Source organism: Giraffa tippelskirchi, chromosome 6, assembly GCF_054371585.1.
Source record: "Giraffa tippelskirchi isolate mGirTip1 chromosome 6, T2T-mGirTip1v1.2.pri, whole genome shotgun sequence".
Lineage (NCBI taxonomy): Eukaryota > Metazoa > Chordata > Mammalia > Artiodactyla > Giraffidae > Giraffa > Giraffa tippelskirchi.
The window spans coordinates 134483340-134503349 of NC_137280.1; the positions used below are offsets into that span (position 1 = coordinate 134483340).

At 53.1% G+C, this 20010-nt stretch overlaps 1 protein-coding gene across 7 annotated transcripts in view; it reads left to right on the top strand.

The window, feature by feature from the left end:
• NDST1 (N-deacetylase and N-sulfotransferase 1) overlaps window positions 1–20010 on the top strand; it is a 122790-nt gene that overhangs the window by 27763 nt on the left and 75017 nt on the right. For 3 of the 7 annotated variants that reach the window (XM_081495831.1, XM_081495826.1, XM_081495828.1), the window contains exons 1-2: window positions 5644–5801; window positions 6241–6299. The gene's annotated coding sequence lies outside the window, so the exon portion shown is untranslated. Of the gene's footprint in view, window positions 1–5010; window positions 5356–5643; window positions 5802–6240; window positions 6300–6721; window positions 6834–20010 lie in introns of those variants that run through there. The other 4 variants (XM_081495824.1, XM_081495827.1, XM_081495830.1 and 1 more) reach the window with 3 other exon arrangements.

Consider the following 20010-nt stretch of genomic DNA (forward strand, 5'->3'; position numbering starts at 1 on the left):
TGGATTCTCCATGACAAATCCCATCATCGTCCCAAAAAATCACTAGAGCTGTGACTAAGTCCCACACAGAGAGCCCTGGCAGGAGCAGGAAGACTTCTTGTAGGAGCTGCTGCTTAAGTGGGGTCTTGATGTCTGAATAGGAGGTCTCCAGGCAGAGAAAGATGGGGTGACCTTAGTGCCCTTAGGACCTACCCTTCCTGTTCTACAGAAAACCTTGTTAGAAACTGGGGGTGGAGGTAAAGTAGGCAACAGTGTCTGTTTTTGGTTACTTTTCACTTTCATGTTCCAAAAATCTCCTGGGAAATAGAATTGTTACAGGCCAGTACAACACAGTTACATTGCATCATATCTTGTGATGCATTTACATTTTTGTCTCTGCAGTGGACTGTACATTCCTTGAGGACACAGGCCACATCTGTCTTGTTCATCTCTGTGTCCCTCTACTTCCCCTCCCCCACCAGGATGGTGTGAGGAAAACTCTAGGAGAGGTACTAATCAATGTCAAATGAAAAAAATGTATAAAATGCTGTGAATGGGCATTTTGTAGGCAGACATTGTTCTTTGTTTTGTGATGAATCTGTTGACTTTTATTTTGTTTAGTTAGCAAATATGTCCTGGTTGCTGGCCTGCCCTGTGCCTAGCACTGTGTGGGGGTCCAGAGCTCAGCTGGGTCTGAGACAAATGTGGTCCTGCCCCTGCACAGCTTGCACTCTAGAGAGAGGCAGCCCACAAGTAACTACAAGGGTGATGAAGAGGGACTATGACAAGTAGACCTGGAAGTGGTCTCGGTTAGGGGCACAGGGAAAGCCTCAGGGGGAAGTGAGATTTAACCTGATGTCCCCCAAATAAAAATTAACCATTTAGCTAACATTTTAATAGAGCTTATTATGTGACAGGGGCTTCCCTGGTGGTTCAGTAATAAAGAATACACCTGCCAATGTAGGAGGCATAGGTTGGATCCCTGGGTCAGGAAGACCCCCTGGAGAAAGGAATGGCAACCCACTCCAGTATTCTTGCCTGAGAAATCCCCTAGACAGAGGATTCTGGCGGGTTACAGTCCATGGGGTTGCAAAAGAAGTCGGACATGACTCAGGGACTAAACAACAACAACTTCATGTGAGAGGCACCATTCTGAGGGTTTCTTTACATGTTTGACTCATTTAATTCTCTCAATGGCCCTATGAAGTGCAGGCCATTATCTCACTTTAGAGATGAACACAGAAAGTTTGAAAAACTGGCCCACGGGCACACAGCTTGTAGAGCCAGAATTCAAACCCAGTTAGTCCACACACTTAACAATTAGGTAAAGGGAAAGGCCAGGCATATCATTTAGGACAAGAGATAAGGCTGGACAACAAGTTGGGGAGTTTATCGTGAGAGCAATGGGAAGCCATTGATGGCTTTAAGTAAGAAATGAGGATGGTGAGGTTACATTAGAGGAGGCAAAGTGGGGGGGAGGGAGCTGTTAACATAGGCCAAGGCAGACAAGACGGTGACTTGGACTAGGGTGGTAGTGATGAAGAGGGCGGGATGGGATTGGGTCAGAGAAAAACAACTGGAGGCAGAACCAATGGAACTGGCTCATGGATGGGATGCGGGTAGAAGGGGCTGGTGTCAGATATCTGCACTGTACATGTCCATGGAGGAGGAGGAGAAGCAGGTTTGAGCAGATGCAGGTTTGGAAGTTCAGCCTTTGATTTATGGCGTTGGATAAAGGGGACCTTGGGACGACCGAGGAGCATGTCGAGTGGTCAGTGAGGGGAACAGTTGGACTGAGGAGAGGGTGTGGGCAGTGGGGGTTCTGAGAACAAAGAAGGTCCCCAAAGCTCCAAGAGATGTGAGTGGGTCCTGAGGGGATGGAGGAGCAGGGCATCTTGACAGTCCTCCTCAGAACCCCCCAGGGTATGGTCAGAAATGGGAGTCCTCAGCTCCACCTAGACCCTAGACCCAGGGAGGCCAGTTCCCTGGGTGGGGCCTGGGCTTGGGCTTTTTGCAGGCTTTCTGGGTGACACTAAGCAGGAGGGCCTTGGGTCCAACTTGGTGAACAGTAACTCTGAGGACTTGAGAAGAGTCGGAAGAATTGTCAGGGATGGGGAGTTACCCCAGCGCACAGCCTCCCTCCCCCTAACCCCCCAGCTCCATTGATGAGATGCTGGCCTTTGCTCAGCTTGGGCAGGAGGATAGCTGCGTGATCTGACTGGCCTCCCGTGGCGTGTCTCTTATCACCTTCTTCACCTGCTTACAGCCTTCTCACTCCAGCTGGCCCTCTGGATAACATCCCTTCCATTGGACCCCTCATAGCAGGTCACCCATAAACTGCTCCTAATCCACCTCTCCAGCTTTCTTACTCATTCCTTCCTTCCTGTTCCTCCACCCTTCCCCCTACCCCTGTCCCTGCAACACTCAGCTTTTCCTGAATGCTTTCCATGTGGCCTGTAACAGGTTGTTCCTTATACTGGGAATGTCCATCTCCTCACCCCGATCCCTTCTGGTTTCTCTGGATCCTGCTCAGAGGCTGCTTCCCCCTCAGAGTCCCTTATTCTGCTCCCCTCTTACTGTGGACCACAGGACTTGCCCTAGGTCTAAGGGGATGGAGGAGCAGGGCATCTTGTACCTCCCAGGGTATGGGTTAGAAATGCGAGTTCTCAGTTCCACTCAGACTGTAGACCCAGGGAGGCCGATTCCCTGAGTGGGGCGTTTTTGCAGGTTTTCTGGGTGACAGTGAGCTGCAGGGCCTTGGACAGCCTCTGGACACAGAGAGGGACATGCAGATCATCTCCAAACACACCCGGACACTTCTTGAGAGTGCAGATCTGTGCCCTTTCAACCCTGTATCTGTTACCAAGAACACAGGGCCTGACACAGAGAAGACGCCTGCAGGACCTCAGGTGGATGAAAATGGTCTTCTAAAGTAGATTTTAGCGTAAGATTCTGGGGCTTGTTTAACCTGCCCAAGACCCAGACAGTGTTCAGGGACTTTAGATCGTGGACTGCAGGAACATGGATTATAAAAGAGAATTTGCTGGTGGATGCTGATTTCCCTGGCTAAACTGATGGCATGGCTGGAGTATGCACTAGGAAGTCACAAGCCTGTCTTTGAACAAGGCCTGCAGTTTGGGCCTGTGGTCACCCACCCTAGGCTAAGTCCTACTGACTGTGCTCCATCTAAAGCTGTCACATGGACATGACTGGTCTCAAGCCTGGTCCCATTCCCCCAGCAGCATATCTTGCTCAGGCCTTTGAGTCTTTCCCTCTCTGAGACATGAGTGGGCTGGCTGAAACCCCTCCTTCCTCTCAACCCCCGACCAGCACAGGGAGGTTACTCTTTAGGGAAATTGGGGTGAGTCTGTTTTACTCTTAAGTGTCCAGCTTAACTTTTCTACCTCTCCTGGCTTTGCTTTGGTTGCTCATATTTTTTTTTTCCACTTATAGTTTTTGTTTTATTGCAAGATATTTTTTGCTTTACGGTATTGTGCTGGTTTCTGCCATACAGCATGAATCAGCCACAGGTATACATTTGTCCCCTCCCTCCGGAACCTCCTTCCCATCTTCTACCCCATCCTGCCTCTCTAGGTTGTCACAGAGCACTAGGTTGAGCTCCTTGTGCCACAAAGCAAATTCTCACTGGCTATCTGTTTTACCTATGGTAATGTATGTTTCCATGCTTCTCTCTCAATTCTTCCCACCCTGTCTCTCCCACACCATGTCCACAAGTCTGTTCTCTATGTCTGTGTTTCCATTGCTTCCCTGCAAATAGGTTCATCAGTACCGTCTTTCTAGATTCCATACACATGTGTTAATATACAATATTTGTGTTTCTCTTTCTGACTTACTTCACTCTGTAAAATAGACTCTAGGTTCATCCGCCTCATTAGTACTGACTCAAATGCATTCTTTTTTAAAGCTGAGTAACATTCCATTGTATGTATGTACCACAGCTTCTGTATCCATTCATCTGTCAGTGGACATCTAGGCTGCTCCCACATCCTAGCTACTGTAAAAAGTGTTGCAACGAATAATGGGGTGCATGCGTCTTTTTCAGGTATGGTTTTCTTAGGGTATATGCCCAGTAGTGGGATTGCTGGGTCATATGATAGTTTCATATATAGTTTTTTTTAAGCTTTGCTCCTACAGTGAAGTAATCTTGAGCCTCTGAAGGCCCTTAGCAAACCACCAATCTATTGCTTTCCACATTTGCTCTAGTCTCACTCCAGGCCCATGAGTCAGACCTGTAGGGTAGGGTAGGGGCCTGATGATCTACATCATTAAACAAGCTCCTTATGGCTCCTAATCAACCAATCAACTAATGACCCAGCCCCTCATTTTACAGACCGGCTCATGGATGGCAAAAAGCCCCACCTGGAACAAACACATCTGTGTGCAGGCTCCAGCTCTCAGCCACTTAAGAGACTCCCAGAAATCATTTTGTCTTTCTGGGCCTCACTGTTCTCATCTGTTTAATGAGGATGACCACTGTAATCCTGCCTAATTTGCAGGGTCCTTGAAATAACACTGGAGGTTGGAAACTGAGGCTTAGTGGGAGAAGAGATTTGCACAATGTCATCCATCTCTTCATCTGCCTGTTACGTGCCAGGCGCTGGGAATTCAGCTGGGAACAACTTGTTGGAGGAGATGACATTCTAGTAAACAATGAATCCAGTAAATGAACAAGATAATCACGATAAAGGGAATAAAGGGGTTTTCGAGAGTAAGGGCAAAGGGGTAGGGGGAGCAGGGAAGAACTGCGCATGCTGGAGGGGTCACTCCAGCAGAGACCTGGTTGTTGGGGAGCCGTCAGAGGAGGCCCTGGAGTGCTGTCACAAGCCTAGTGGCGGCAGAGCCACGAGGCCCCCTCGGGCCCACCGGGCCGCTCGCAGGGCCCTTGGAAGCACGGCGGGCGCGGGTCTTTGTCTCCCTCGGTCTCTCTGCAGCCTCTCCGACCCCCCCAGTGCTGTTCCCTCCTTGACCCCGAATAACTTGTTGGCTTCACTCGGGCTTTGTTTCCTCGAGGTCACCGCCTCCGGGACTCCCGGCAGCCGCCTCGGGCCCTCGTGGGTCCCGCATCTGACGCCCCCTCCCGCCCCCGCCCCCTACCCGCTCCGAGACTGGGGTCAAAGGCAGCCCGCGTCACGTGGTCGCCGAGCGGCACCGAATCGGCCGGGAGAGCCGAGGGAGAATCCGGGTGGAAGCCGAGAAATCCAGCCCCGATAGCAGCGCCCAGTCCCGCCCCGGCCCCCGCCCCGGGGTGCTCGCCGCACGCCCGCCGGCCGCTTGGGCCTCCGGCACCGATCTCCGGCCGGCACCCACGCTCCATCACGGGATCGAAACCCGCCTCCACCGCCGAGAATCGGGGAGGTAGGCGCCGGGGCCAGAAGGTGTAAGGGGAGGCAGGCGTTGGGGCGGGGGTCCCTTGGCGCGCGGGTTCACCCCTCTGTGCTCCGCGGGCCCGCGCGGGGGCGAGGTGGCGCGCCCCAACTTCCAGTCTCCAGGGAGACCCCCCCCACCTCCCACCGCGGGATGAGGGGGTAGGCTGAGCGGTGCCCCACCGCCGTGGCGGGGGCCGGGACTGGGGGCTGGGCACCGGGAGGGAGGGCCTGGGGGTGGAGAGCCTGCGGAAGGCGGGGCGGCGGCGGCGGCGGCGGCGGCGTGGAGCGGGGGTGGGAGCGGCGAGAGGCGGCCGCGAAGGGGTTAACCCCGGCCCGGGCCAGTGCCCCGCGGCGCGCGCTCGGCCCGGGGGACCCAGGCGTCCGGCGGCTCCCCGGGAGCGCCCTCTCCCCCGGGTGGCGCCCTAGCCGAGGCAGGTAAGAGTCTGGGAGGGCCGGAGCCGGCCAGTCCCCTGTCGCCGAGCCGGCGGGGCCCGAGTCGAGCCGGGCGTGCAGGCCGCGCGGGGCCCGAGTGGCTGCCGGCTCAAGTTTGGTGCGGGCGGGCGCCGGCCGGGTTCGCAGCGTCCGCGGGGCCCCGCTCGCGGGGGTGGGAGGACAAAGGGGTGGGGGACCGCGCGGGGGCCGGGGGCAGCCCGGGGTGCAGGCGAGGGCAGCGCGGCAGCTGTAGGTCACGGATAATGTCACTCACGAGGAATGCCCCCTCCCCCTCCCCACTCCCGAACAGGGGAAACTTTTGTCTGGCGAGGGAGGGGGTTAGAGGCCGGGTCCCCGCTTCGGGAAGGGAAGGGTAAGGCAGCCGGACCGGTTTTCCCTGGGTTGTGATCCGTCTGGTCTCTTAACTCCCCTCCTCCCTCAGGTTCTCGGGAGCAAGGACACCCCCTCTTTGAACGCTGCCCTTTAACAACCTGGGACGAGGTAAGAAGGGGCGTACTTGGACGCGAGGGCTCTGGGACAAACTGGGAAATTGGGCACTGGCCTTCTGGCTCTTTCCCAGACTCAGGCCCAGCTGGGTCAGCGAGGAGCCATGCCAAGCCCAGGGGGTGCAGAGTCCCACCATCACACCCTGGTGCTGTACCCACCCACTCAGAGCATTTGGAATGGCCTGGGCATTATTTTCCCTGGTTTGAGGTTCAGATTGACCTGGGTGCCTGTCACTTCCCAGCTCTGTAATCTGGGCTGGTTCCTTACCTTCCCCTAGCCTCAATTTTCTCACCTGTAAAATGGGCAAAGTGTAAGAATGGGCCAGAATAAGAATGAAATGAGAACCTGTGGTACCTTAGTAAACAGGAGCATGCTTATATTCAACAAGTATTCGTCCTCTGTGTACTATACGCCAGGCCCTGGGCTAATTGCCTTATGTACGTCATCTCATTTAATTCTACCATGTGACTATCAGCAACATTTTACAGAAGGACAAACTGAGGCACAGAAATTGGGAAGATTACACAGGTGAGAAGTGGTGGAGCTTGGATTTGACTCCCCTCCCCCAGCCTGAGTCTCAACTACAGGCCTGTATAAGATCCTGCTGTGACCCACCTCATTTTCCTTTGAAATTATCAGGACACCCTTGGCCTTTCCCTTACCCCCAGGTGTTGCTCCTTCTGCCCAGTCTTGTGCGGGCTGAGGTCTTGGGCCTTGGTTCATATTATTGTGGGCAGCTGGAGCTTGGGCCTGGTGCTGGATAATGGTCCAAGTTCTGTTGCTGGCTGGGAACATGGCAGCAACTTGCTGGTCGTGCGGGTGGTGCAGGGAGGTGTTCTGCCTGGCTCTGGCCGGGGACAGCTGGCAGCTGTCTCTTCCCAGCACCCAGGGGACCAAAGAGCTTTCCAACTCCATTCGGACCAGGTCACTTTCAGATCAGCAGCGGGCAGAGATAGGGCCAGGAGCCGAGCCCTTGGGGTGATGAGAGACCTATGGCCAAGGGACTTATATTCCAGGTGTCCTTTGGTGTGACTCATTGGCAGGGTCCTCATTGCAAAAGTAATGGGCTGCTTTGGTGCCCCAACCCCAAGCATCCTTGAGGATAGTCATGAAGGGTGGACTTTGAGCCTATGTCTCAATTGCAGAATCCTCATGGAAGATGCATGGGCTTCTGAGCCTAGGGGACACTGTAGGCCCTCAGTAAATAGCCCAGAAATGAATGTGGGGTGGCCTAGACTTTCACTTGCATAAGTGCTCTGTGCTAGCCCAGTCTCCTGGTGGCAGGACCAGTCCATGACTATGGATCAGGCTCTGAGTAGGGACCTCAAGTAATTTATTTAAAAATAGAAAACAAATTGCTGGTTAGTAAATGGCATATTAGAACAATAGAGTGGGAGTAGATAATGAATAAAGTTTTGGAGAGAGGAAGGTTTGTGCATTACTGTTCTAACTGCTCCAAGGGCTGTTCCAGCAGTGAGTCTGGGATTTGCAGTGTCCATAGGCTTTTCCTGGACCCTGAGAGTAGGTGATCCTCTTGGACTGACAGTTCATTGTCAGTTTGTAGGAACAAGAGGGGACATTTGACTACTTAGCTAGACTTTGAGGGCACTCAGAAGTGGGGGATTGAAAAGAGTCCTGAGGGATGGGAATGACCCTTGGCATGTGGTCAGACTGTCCTTGTCTTCATGATCAGAGCAAGAGAATCAACAGGTAAAGGGAGGAGAAGCCAGCAAGGATGAAAAGGTGGATGGTGAATGTCCGGTCACAGGGGTATGCAAAGACAGTTTTACAATCACAAGTTGAGGATGTGGTTAATGGTGTGAAATCATAGGCTGGGGGTTGACCTAGGGGCCAACTGAGAAACCCCGCATGTGAGACACTTAGGGATGGACTCTGGTTTTTGCAGCTTAGAGCTTTCTCTGTCCTGGGCTTTGGACCTGCGTGACCTGTGTTCTAAACTTTGAGGTCAAAAACAGGCCTGTAAGTCCCTGGAGACTGAGCTGACTTTTGCTGGCTTGGAATTTGGTTTAGGATATGGCTTGAAATATCTGGACTGTTTGGAGAACTTGGACATTCTTTACTTGAAATGGAACGTTCTGGTAATTTGTTAAGTATGTATGGAAAATGTGGACGGGGGTGACTGGGAAATGGGGTGAGGTGCTGCTGCTTTCTGACTGGAGAGTCTGCTAATCTGATGGGGGAGGGAAGGCAAGGATCAAGTGATGGCGAAGAGGCAGAATGTGATCAGTGATAGATGGGCTTTGGAAGGTCAGTAGAGGGGAAAAGCTCTTCTGGTTATTAATGTCGACAGGGCTTCCTGGGGGAGGAAGTGCCTGTGAGGGTGCAGGCAGCGGGAAGTGGGGCAGTGGGAGGCAAGATCAGGTCATGGGGAACTTGCAGTATCCTGCTCAGGAGTTTGGATTTTATTCTGTGGCTGGTGGAGAGGACAGAGGGTTGTAAGCAGCTCATTGAGTTGGTGCCTGTTACTGTGTCTTGTGCCAGGCTCCTTACAGACGCTCCATTGAAATCTCACAATACCCCTGCAAAGTAGCTGCTCGCTGCTCACTCCCAACCCCACCCCATCTTCAGATAAGGAAGTGGAGGCTCAGAGGGATTGAGTCACTTACAGACCTGTGTTTGAGCCCAGGCTCGAACTGTTTATGCCCTCTTTTGTTGCTTCTCTTGGGGGTCATTTGGCCAGAGATGGTGGCAAGACTGGCAGGGTTGAGAGCAGCCCAGAGATGATGCTAATTGTAGTCCAGCAGAAAGTTGACCGAAGTCTGACTCAGGTCACAGGACGGACTAAGAGGGAAGGAGGGGGAGACTACAGGACTTTGTAGGTGCCTTGGGGATGGGATCATCACAGGTGGCCTAAGGTTTGGGGAAGGACCCATAAGTGGCTGTGTTACTGCTTTCAATTCCCTACAGGGCTGTCTCTGGGCAGAGGGCATAATCTTGTCCTGTGTGGCTCTCAAGGGCAGAGACAGCACCAAGGGTGACAGTGAAGCTAAGAGGAATAAACTGCCTGGGAAGACAGCAAGGTCCCATTGCTGACAACACACAGAGAGGCTGGAGAGGGTGCAGAAGGCATGTGCCAGGACGGTCTGGCCTGGGTGACTTCTCTCAGTTCCCTTTTCACCCGAGAATCTCAGCGTTTAGGGTGTGCTTGATCCATTTCCACTTCATTTTTCTCATAGCTTTTCAGAAATGCCCCTTCCTGTGCGTTTCCAGAAGTTCCTCTGCAGCGCTTTGCCTGGGAGAGCTCTTGCCCCATGGAAAACTCTCAACCCAGCTGACCTTTCAGAGGCCCCTCGGGATTTCTAGATCAGCCACCAAAGCCTGAATTGCCAGGGCCTGTGGTTTCACATAGGCCTGGAACCTTCTGCCTTCCTTTCTCAGTCTGTGAAATGGGTTCAGTCTGTCTTTCCTCAAATATGAGGAAATAAGGCTGAATCACGAATCAGGCTGACTCAGTTAGGGGTTGGTTTGAAAGTGAGGAGTGGATGGGGTGGGATGTGTGTGTTGGGGGCCAGGGGTATCTGCCTCCTTCCCCTCATTAGAGGTTAAAGTAGAGTCTCCCAGTCTCAGGGCTCACCAGCCAAGTTGCTTTCTCCTGCCTGTGGGGCTGTCACAAAGCTCTGTCAGCTTCAGCTTGGAGGTTGGGAGCTTGGAAGAAGGGGTGGATGGGGGTGTCTTGGACTGTGTGGTGTTGGGGCTAAAGCCAGTCTGTCACCAAAGGTATTACAGAGGTCCCCAGTGGCTCAGCGGTAAAGAATCTGCTTGCAATGCAGGAGATGCAGAGATTTGGGTTCGGTCCCTGGGTCGGGAAGATCCCCTAGAGGAGGGCATGGCAACCCACTCCAGTATTCTTGCCTGGAGAATCCCATGGACAGGGGAGCCTGGCAGGCTGCAGTCCATAGGATCACAAAAGAGTCAGATATGACTGAGCACGTGCACACACACCCCCATACCCCCACACTCCCACACCTCCACACACACACCCCCTGACACTCTTTATCTCGATGAAAAGTTTGTGTCCAGTTGCCTCCTGGACCTTTTTATTCCTGCTTGTTTTATTTGTTGATACAGATTGGATTACTCTAATTTTAAATGTGCACTGTAAATGAACACTTATTTGAGAGCCAGGCATGGGAGGTGGGTGGCTTGCCATATGACCACAGTGCCCTATCTCCCAGTCCCCCTTGACCCTCACAAAGAAATTGTCCCCTTTTCCTCCCTGTGTGCCCAGTCCCTTCCTGTCTCCACATCTCTGCTCACAGAGACGACACTGCACCCCAGTCACTTCCTCTTACCACCCCAGAGTCCCTCCCCAGCCAATACCCAGCTCCACCGTGACCTCTTCTTAAATCCACAGAGCTGGCACTGCCTGCTCCCTGCTTTCCATGCACAGTCTGTTATCTGGGCCTCTACAGGGACCTTCATACACCTGGTTTTGAATTCTGGCTCGTTAAGGACATGTCTCATCTCCAGGCTCCATGTTCTGGAGGCAGTGGCTGCAGGCAGCCTGTTTCTGCCCCACTGGATTTGGGCAGCATTGCACAGTGGAGTCAGAAGTCCCAGGTTCATGTCCCAACTCTTCCATCGTTAGCTGTGGGATCTAGATCACATTACCTAAATCTCTCTGGGCGTTGTTTTCTTCAACTGCACAATGAGGATAGTAAGAGTCCTGTTTTGCAGGGAGATGGAGCAGATCTGTGCCTGACCCAGTGTCAGAGCCCAGTAAGTGGGAGCTGTTCAGAGATAACAATGGTTATCATAATTATTGTTTATACCTAGGAGGTGATCTCTCTTTCTAGAGATGAAGGGAAGAATCTCTGGGGTTTCTAAGCTTTCTGTCTAATGACTTGAGGCTTGTGTGGGTGAGGAAACTGAGACTGGAAAGAGGGGGCAGTTTGCATGGGGCATGGCAGCTGCCCATCTCACCCTGGAAGCCTGGCAGGATCTCACTCTCTTGGTTGCATCTGATTTTCCTCTTTTTTTTAAAACTAATCTTATTTATTTATCTTGGACTGTCCTGGGTCCTCATTGCTGCACAGGCTTTTCTCTAGTTACGGAGAGTGGGGGCTACTCTCTGGTTGTGGTGTGTGGGCTTCTCATTGTGATGGCTTATCTTCTTGTGGAGCACAGGCACGAGGGCCTCAGTGGTTGCATCTAGGGGACTCAGTAATTGCAGTTCCTGGGCTCTAGAGCACAGGCTCAGTAGTTGTGGTGCATGGGCTTTAGTTTCTCTGTGGCATATGGGATCTTCTCAGATGAGGGATCGAACCTGTGTCTCCTGCATTGGCAGGTGGATTATCACTAAGCCACCAGGGAAACCCGTTCTTGTCTTCTTTCATGGTTAAGATGCTCAAGTTCTATAGTCCCAGCCTCCTCCTTGGTGGCCCTGTTGAGTGGTATCTAAAACTTGTGCCAGATAGATTGGCCTAGCTGGCAGGCCTCGTGACTGCCCTCAAGACCCGGGGCCTATACCCTAGACTGTGGGCAACTGTGGAGGCCACAGCCTCTATAGGCCTCCTGCCCAGCCTCCCTGTGCCCCAGGAAGGGGGAGAGGATGGTGGCAGGGAGCGGTGACCTGGGCTGGATCTCAGGATGGGCTGACGGGGACACGCGTTGAGGAGAGGCTGGGAACCAGGCTCTGGAGCAGGATAAGCTGGGTTCACATCTCTGCTGGGCTACTTCCTACTTGGTGGGACCCTGGGCGAGCTGTTGTAGGTTCTCATCTGTACAAAGGGGATAACTGTCCTCATCTCACAGCATTTAGAAAGAGAACACAAGGAAGATGCTTAACTGCAAGCCCAGTCAACATTAGTTATGGTTATTGTTGTAGCTGATGATGTAGTTAATGACTAAGGACCCCATTTTCATTCTCCCAACAACAGAAAGAGGTGGGCACTGTTACTACCCACCTTTAGCGGATATGGCGACTAAGGCCCAGCGAGGTGGATTACTTGGCCTGGAGAAGTTCAGACTTGGCAGGTCTGTCATTGGTGTCTGGTGAGTTCTGAGGGATTGCTCCTGTCAGATGAAGCTGACTTGTATGAGGTGCTGGAAATGTGGAAGCAGTCTGAGCTGGCCAAGATGGAAGGGGATATGTCTGGATGGGTGTCTGTAGGTATGGAGCAGAATCCTGCTGCTCCTTGCTGAGAAGTAGTGGAGACCTGAGAGGTCTGGCTCCGTGAGGCGTAGCATGGATTCTCCTCACCTGCAGGCCAGCCAAGGATGGGCCTGTCAGGGCAGGTCTAGGGTGGCGGTCGGTGGAGATTTGCTGTGGTTATTACGCAGCCACCTCTGGTTTATGCTGCCTGTCCAGGCAGAGGCCAGGTGAGGAGAAATGAAAGTCATCCTTGCAGGGCCTTCTCTCTGGCTGCACCATCTGCCCAGGTCCCCTTCCTCCTGCCCTTACGCCAGGCAGCTCCTGTGTGTGTGTTTACAGGACTGTTAGCATCCCTGTTCATAGAAGCTCTCCCTTATTCACCTTCATGTTAATTCAGTGGTTCTCAAAGTTGGTTTCTGGACCATTGGCATCAGCATTACCTGGGAACTTATTAGAAATGCAGATTATCCAGCCCCACTCCAGACTTACTGAATCTGAAACTGATGAGTTAGGGATGAGGGGAATCCAACAGTGTACGTTTCTCAGGTGATTCCAATGCATGCTCAACTTCCAAAAGTACTTGGTTGGATGGTAAAAAAAATTGATGCTTCTCTCTTTGGAATCTGAACATATTCAGACACCAGCAAATGGGGGGGACCCAGAGGAAAGCCTGGTTTCTCTCTAGCCTGACTTCAGAGAGTCTCCATCTTGTAACAGCCTCCCCTGCCTGGGGAACATTCTTGTGCCACAGTGATGGGGTTCAAGAGAACCCCAGTGTGCTTACAGGGAACAGTGCTGGGGCCACTTGGGAGGTTGGGGGACTTGGAGGTGGCACACTGTGTGAGTGGCAAGGATGGGTGTCAGGAACAAGCTGGCTGTGTTCTAGCACCGGGGTCAGAGTGGTTCCTGCTGCAGAGAAGGGTGTGTGCTGGGGCCAGGGGCACATACATGCACGTATGGTCACAGTGACCGGATGTGGTCCAAGAGGGCCACGGGGCCTTAGCTGTTACCAGTCCAATGGTTTTAAAGCATCTCAGTCATTTTAATGATGGTGATCGTATAATTGCCACTCACAGTTGTGGAGAGCTTGTCAATGTTTGCTAGACACATCCATGTAATCTTCTCTGGAGTAATCCCCAGAGTAATCTTACAAGGTTGGCATCATTATTGGCCCCATTTTATAGATGAAAATACTGAGGGTACACGGTGATAGGTGGTAGAATCTAGGAATTTTATTGTGGGGGCCATGGAAGCATGATCTCCTAGGTAGAAAGGCTATGGAGAATTGTTTTGGTGTGTTTGTGTAGCAGGCTTTATAGAGCTGCATTCTATCAAATGAGTAAGTCGGGCTTTACTGAGGAGGGGTGATGGGAATGTGTGGGGGTGGTTGACTCAAGCCTCCAAATCATGGCCTCCTCTTACAGACACTGTCATTCTCCCTGTCTCATGGATGGGCCATTTGAGGCTCAAAGAGGTGTTGAGCTGAGTTCCAAGTCCCACAGCTAGGGCAAGAAATAAAATCAGAAAAAACCTGGGTCTCCTCTGGTTCTAGCAGGGGGGTTAGGGGAGTCATGATCAGAGAGCCCAGTGTGCTCCCTGCTGTTCTCATCTGCCTTTGTGTCCTTGGGTGCAGTGCACGAGCATCCCTGACACAGTATAGTAAGGCCTTCATCTCTCAGGGGGGAGCAGGCACCCCCACAGGGCCACCGACCATGTCACGATTGGGACCAGACCTGGAGCACTCGCTGTTCTGACCAGGGGAGGCTTTGTTTCCTGAAAACTGTCCCTGCTCCCCACCCCTCCTTTGGCAGGCTGGGTAGCCATAGCCCTCAGGGTGGCCCAGACCAGTGCTGGGGGTAGAGAAGGGTGTGTCCGGAGGAGAAAGCTGCCAAGGAGGGTGGGGCGGCATCCAAGGGGAAGAACACCAAGGGGAAGAAGCCCAGACCCCAGACGGAAACCAAATGTATTTTCTAGGTCCTGAGAGGATATTTGAAACAATGGAAGTAGAATGGGGGAAGTCAGACTATAAAAAGGGCTTCTTGATATCCTTACAGGAAAAAAAAAAAGTCTTTAGATTTGACTTTTGTTTCTCCGAACGATGTTTATGTAACTTCCTGAAAGCAGGATCCCAAGGCTCTGTGAAGTTTGTCAGGTGCTGTTGTTTATAGACTTGGGGCTGTGGCGCTGGGTAGGACTTGATACGGTTGTCTTCCCTCTTTATAGTTGGTGAAACTGAGGCTCTGACAGGTGGGGGTGCTGAGATTGCACAGTGAGGCAGCAGGAGACTTGGGATGGGAGCTTGGGTATTGCGGTACTTTGTAAGGGGCAGTTGTCTCCATCTCTTGGTCCCATGGCGCCAGCTGGCTTGGAGCCCAGTGGGGACCGTGGAGGGTTCCCTTTTGGAAACAGAGCTGTTAGAGTCTGGGCAAGGCCAAGTCTAGCCTGTAGACAGGTGACCCATTGAATGGTGATGTGCAGGGTGCAGAAGCATGGTGGTAGGCTTGGCGATGCCACCCCCATCCAGATGCTGGGGCCCAGCTGCGCACTGTCTGCCTAGCAGCTGGGAGCTGTGAGTCACTCCCAGTGGGTGCAGAGGCGGGGGCTATTGTATATTGTGATTCATTCTGTTCTCCCGGCCCTGAAGGGATGACTAGGCCCTGGGCCCTGATGCGTGCCCACGCCTGTGGACTAATGTGGCTGTCCATTTGAGCTCCGAGTTCAGAGATGAGGGGACCAGAGAGCCTCGGGGAGTCCCCTTCCTCCACTTCCCCCCAACTTTGAAGTATTCCATGCTCTAGATCCGCTTTGCTCCCCAGCGCAGGCCCCTCAAATCTCCTGCAATGTTTTGTAGGCATTTCTGGGGATTCTTTTTCTGCAGAGAGAACCTGTAGGTTTCATCAGGTTGTCAGAGGACTCGGTGGCCCCCAAAGTGCTGACAGGAGGGCATACATGCCCTGCGGGCTTGAGAGAAGGAAGCTGAAAGGCAGTGTGGTTCTTGCAGAAAGTAGCCTGATGGCAGTGTAGTATCGTGGTTCATTGTGTGGTCTTGGAGGCCACTATTGGGTTCTGAAAGCTGGCGGCTCCTCTGAGCCAGCTCCGGCATCACCTTGGGTAAATTAGTATGTCTGTGCTTCAGTTCCCCCATCTGTAAAATGGGAAAAATGAGAGTAGTTATCTACAGGTGTTGTAAGCTTTTTAAATAAGATAAAGATAATGTGTGTAAAGGATTTGCGCTCTGCCTGGCACAAAGTAACCACTTGGTTAAAGTTTGCTGTTATTATCAGTTTCAGCTTTGCTGCTAATTTGCTGTGTGATCCTGTTAAGTGCCTTATCTTGGGGTCTTAGTCTCCACCCACAGCTCTGTTGGGCTTTCAGGAGCTGCAGGGCAAGGTTGAAAAGCAGCAGTGGGCAGGGGAAGGCGGGGGAACCTTCTGCATCCTGGGGCTCCCCAGGCCCTCACTGGGGCCTTCAGGCAGAATTATGTAACCAGTGGGGCCTGGCTAGGCAGGACGGGATTCTCAACCTCATTTTGTCCTCCATTGTCTCTTCCTCTCCCTTCCCTTCGTGGGGCTGTTGCATTAGCTGGCCTGTTCTCAAGCTCCAGGGGTGAAATCGAACCCGTGCTATTCTGCCACCAACTGGTTTAGTTAGGTTTGCTGAGCAAGTGGCCCCTCCCCTGGCCACCTGGGAACAGAGCTGATGCCTCTGTGCCTGTTTTGGGGATGGAGACCAGGATTCCTTTTTAGGGGGATGGGCAGGCTATAGGCTATGGGGTGGTGCCCTTGACCCATGGCCCTTATGGCTTGAATTGGTACACCACCCCCCACCTCCCGCCATGACTCCCTCCCCAGGAGTGACCTACCCGATCCTGCAGCCCAGCGCCAGGCCTCCTCTCCCAGGAAGCCTTCCCTGGTATCTCTGCTGCAGGGAGCCTCCTCTTCTGAGCTTTGCCTTCTGTTCTCTTTAAGAAAACAAAGGCCACAGACTGGCAGGCCACAGCCACCCCAGGGGCAGATTTTACTTGGCCCACACCAAGTATTGAGCTAGTTGCCAACAGGAGATTTTACATAAGATCTCAACTTCTGGCTTTACTTCAAAAATGAGAAGATTGTAAAACTTTGAGCCTAGTTCTCCAGTGGCCACTACTGGAGATGAAGCACGTAAGCTCCACTTTGCCCCATCCCTCCTGAGCCAGTTGGCACACTTACACCGTCTTTCTAGCCTCTTAGGCATCTGAGTTTTCGACCCTGTCCTGTAGGCATGGCTGGCTCTCTCTCCTGCACTGTGGTATGGTGCCCTGTCTGTCAGCTTTGTGGGCTCTTTGAGGGTGGTGGGGGGTAGCTGACTCCTCTCTCTGTCCTTCGAAGAATTGTGCTCAAGCTCAGAACTGCATACACAGCAGGAGCATAATAAGTGTTTCCTTTATGAACGAAGGCGGGGCATTGCTGCATCTCACCAGCTATGAAGATTCCATTTAATGGAAGCCTCTGGATCAGCCTGCCCCATGGCCTGAGAATCCTCCTCTCAGATAAGCTGTGACTGCTTAGCCACTGACCCCGGCAGCTTCTTAAGCTGGGGATAAACAGTCACTCAGAGAGTTGTCCCCGTGCTGCAGTATAAGCAAGGAGAGGGACGTTTCCCCTGCAGCTGTCTCCACCTTCCACCCTCCCCGGGGCATTGGAGGAGCTTCGGGGCAGAGGGAGGCTGGGATCAGCAGCCTTTGGATGGCATCAAGTGCAAACCTCTGCATCGTGGGGAGATGGCGGGGGAGAATCAGTTCAAATGTTTACTGGACTGGGTTTCCCTTCCTTCAGGCCTTTCTCTGCTTTATTCTTCTCTTAGAGAATGTGCTTTAACCCCCAACTTCTTTGTTCAGCTATCTATCTGTGCAAGGCTTATTTTACTCTTTTAATGGAAATCCTAACCTTCCCTGGAGACCAGCTAAGATGTACCCTCTTGGAAGAGAGGTCCGAGAGGTCACAGTTGTTCTGGGTACAAGAAAAACCTGGGAAGCTTGTTTTGTTTTTTTTTTTTTAAAAAGCATGCATGTTTCTGGCCCTCATCTTTGATTCCTTCAGTCCAGAGTATGGTGTCCCCCTCCTAGAGGATTTAGACGCAAGGGTCTATAGACACGCCTTGAAGACCCTATCTTCGCTCAGGGAGCCCAGGACTGGAAGGGTGGGCCTCTGGGTCCGTTTGTGCTCTGTGACATCTCCTGCCCCTTTCCCTCTCGGGGCTGCTTTTTCACCTTCTGTGCACTAACACGCTGAGCTCCTCTGCTGGTTGTGTCTGAGAGTGTCTGGAGCCATCCTGGGAGAGGCTGACGGGGGGATCCGGGCAGGTGCCAGGGTCTGGGCCAGGGATTTCACACTGATCAAGTGACAGACAGCTTAGGAGAGGAGGCAGGCTGGAAGCCCGGGTCCCAGCGGGCAGGGCCTGTGCCCAAGAAGGTTGGAGGACTGTCCTGAGCTGCCAGTGACCTGGCCACAGGCTCAGAAGCACCTTGCTGGGTGGTCTGGTGGCAGATAGGCTGAGGCTTCAAGCACGGGCCTGAGCAAGTCATTTACAGATGGGTATGTTGAGGGACATGGAGGGAGGGACGTCCCCCGTGTCTCACGTGAATATGTGGAAAGCCAGGCTTGGACCCAGGTCTTCTGACTCTCAGGCGTGGATCCACTCATCCGTCCTCACCTCCCTCCTCAGGGTCAGTGCCAGGCCCCCAGCTGGGACAATCGTCTGGTTGTCTGTGACAACCTCGAGGCTTGGCCTGGAAAAGTGAAGCCACCATCGTCATAGCCACCCTGGAGGCATGAAACCGGTTGGTGTGCAAATTACCCCTCAAACATCTTCCGTCCCATTTTTTTCATTTTTTCCTTAAACTGTCTCCAATGGGCCAGCTGCCTCTGTGCCTGTTTCCGCCTGGCACTGGGCTTCTTGCTCTTTGTTCTAAGAACAAAGCTTCCTTCTGATGGTCCTCCTGCTGACAACAGGAAAAGGGCAGGCGTGGCACTGGGCCTCCCTCCTCCGCCTCCCCTAGCTGGGGTCATGGGGCAGCCTTTGTCAGATGCCAGGCCCCGGCAGCACTGGCGGGCTGGTGGGGAGAGCCCAGCTGCAGCCCAGTCCGTGTCCCCGCTGGGATGGGAGCTGCCCTGTGGGCCCAGCTGTCAGACCCAGAAGTAGCCAGAAGGGTGGGCACAGGCATCAGACAGGGACCAGTGTAAGTCCTGCACTGGTCCAAGCAGTTACTTGTACCAGGACTGTTCATGTGACAACTGTCAAGATTCCAGCTGGTACGGGTAGAGTCTCACTTCAGCCTCCAGGCTATCCTGGTCTCCTAGGGTCTGAAGAAACCAACAGATGCTCAGATGAGGGCAGCCGTAGTCCTTCTGCCAACACTTTTTTATTGAGCATCTACTTTGTTCTGGGCACTTTTCTGGGCACTGGGACACAGCAGTGAACAAAACAGACTGGGTCCCTATTTTGGACTTGCGGGTGACATTCTAGTGGTGAGAGAGAGTCAACAAACTGATGAATAGTGGCTATTTGTCAGGTGGCCAGAGTGCCTGCCACAAAAATAAAGCTGGGTTGAGTGAGGGGCTCTGCTGTGTTAGGGGTTGGGGTCATGGAAAATCTCTGGTGAGGGGACGGGAGACTCCAAGAGGGAGCTAGGGAGCCACAGGGTGTGTGGGGAAAGAACATTCCAGGCAGAGGGGACAGCAACACAAAGCTTCGAGGCAAGAGGGTTTGGGATGTGCTCAAGGAGCAGAAGACTGGTGTGGGGAGGGATAGAATAAGAGTGGTCCTAGGAGGAGAGGCGGAGAAAGCAATGGCACCCCACTCCAGTACTCTTGCCTGGAAAATCCCATGGACGGAGGAGCCTGGTAGGCTACAGTCCATGGGGTCGCTAAGAGTCGGACACGACTGAGCGACTTCACTTTCACTTTTCACTCTCATGCATTGGAGAAGGAAATGGCAACCCACTCCAGTATTCTTGCCTGGAGAATCCCGGGGACGGCGGAGCCTGGTGGGCTGCCGTCTATGGGGTCGCACAGAGTCGGACACGACTGAAGCGACTTAGCATAGCATAGGAGGAGAGGTGGCCAGAGCAGGGGTGGGGAGGACTGTTTAGGGCCTCTTGGCCCTTTTAGAGGACTTTGCTGTTTAGTCTGAGTTAAGGGGAAGCTGCTGAGGGGCTGGGGCCCAGGGCTGACTCACGTTTGCAGGTGGGGAGAAGTCAGGAGGGTGGAAGCAGGACCGGGTCAGGCCGGGAGGGAGGGAGGTGTGGCAGTCACACAGGTGGCAGTACAGCTCAGCGTGGCGAGGGGCCGGACTCCGGATGGGTTTCTCCGGATGATGTGCTGATGGATCAGGTGTGGGGTGTGGGAGGAAGAAAATGTCAGCGGCAAGGTTTCTGGTCTGAGGGACTGGAACACCATTTATGGAGACAGGGAAGGCTGCAGGATGGCAGGTTTAGGGAGAGAAATGGAGATTTCAGATCAGATGTGCTAGTTAGGAGCATACCTGGGGGAGGGAAGATGCATGGGTAAAGGTTGCTCCTGGGCATTCCTGTTATTGAAGGGGTGTGGGGGT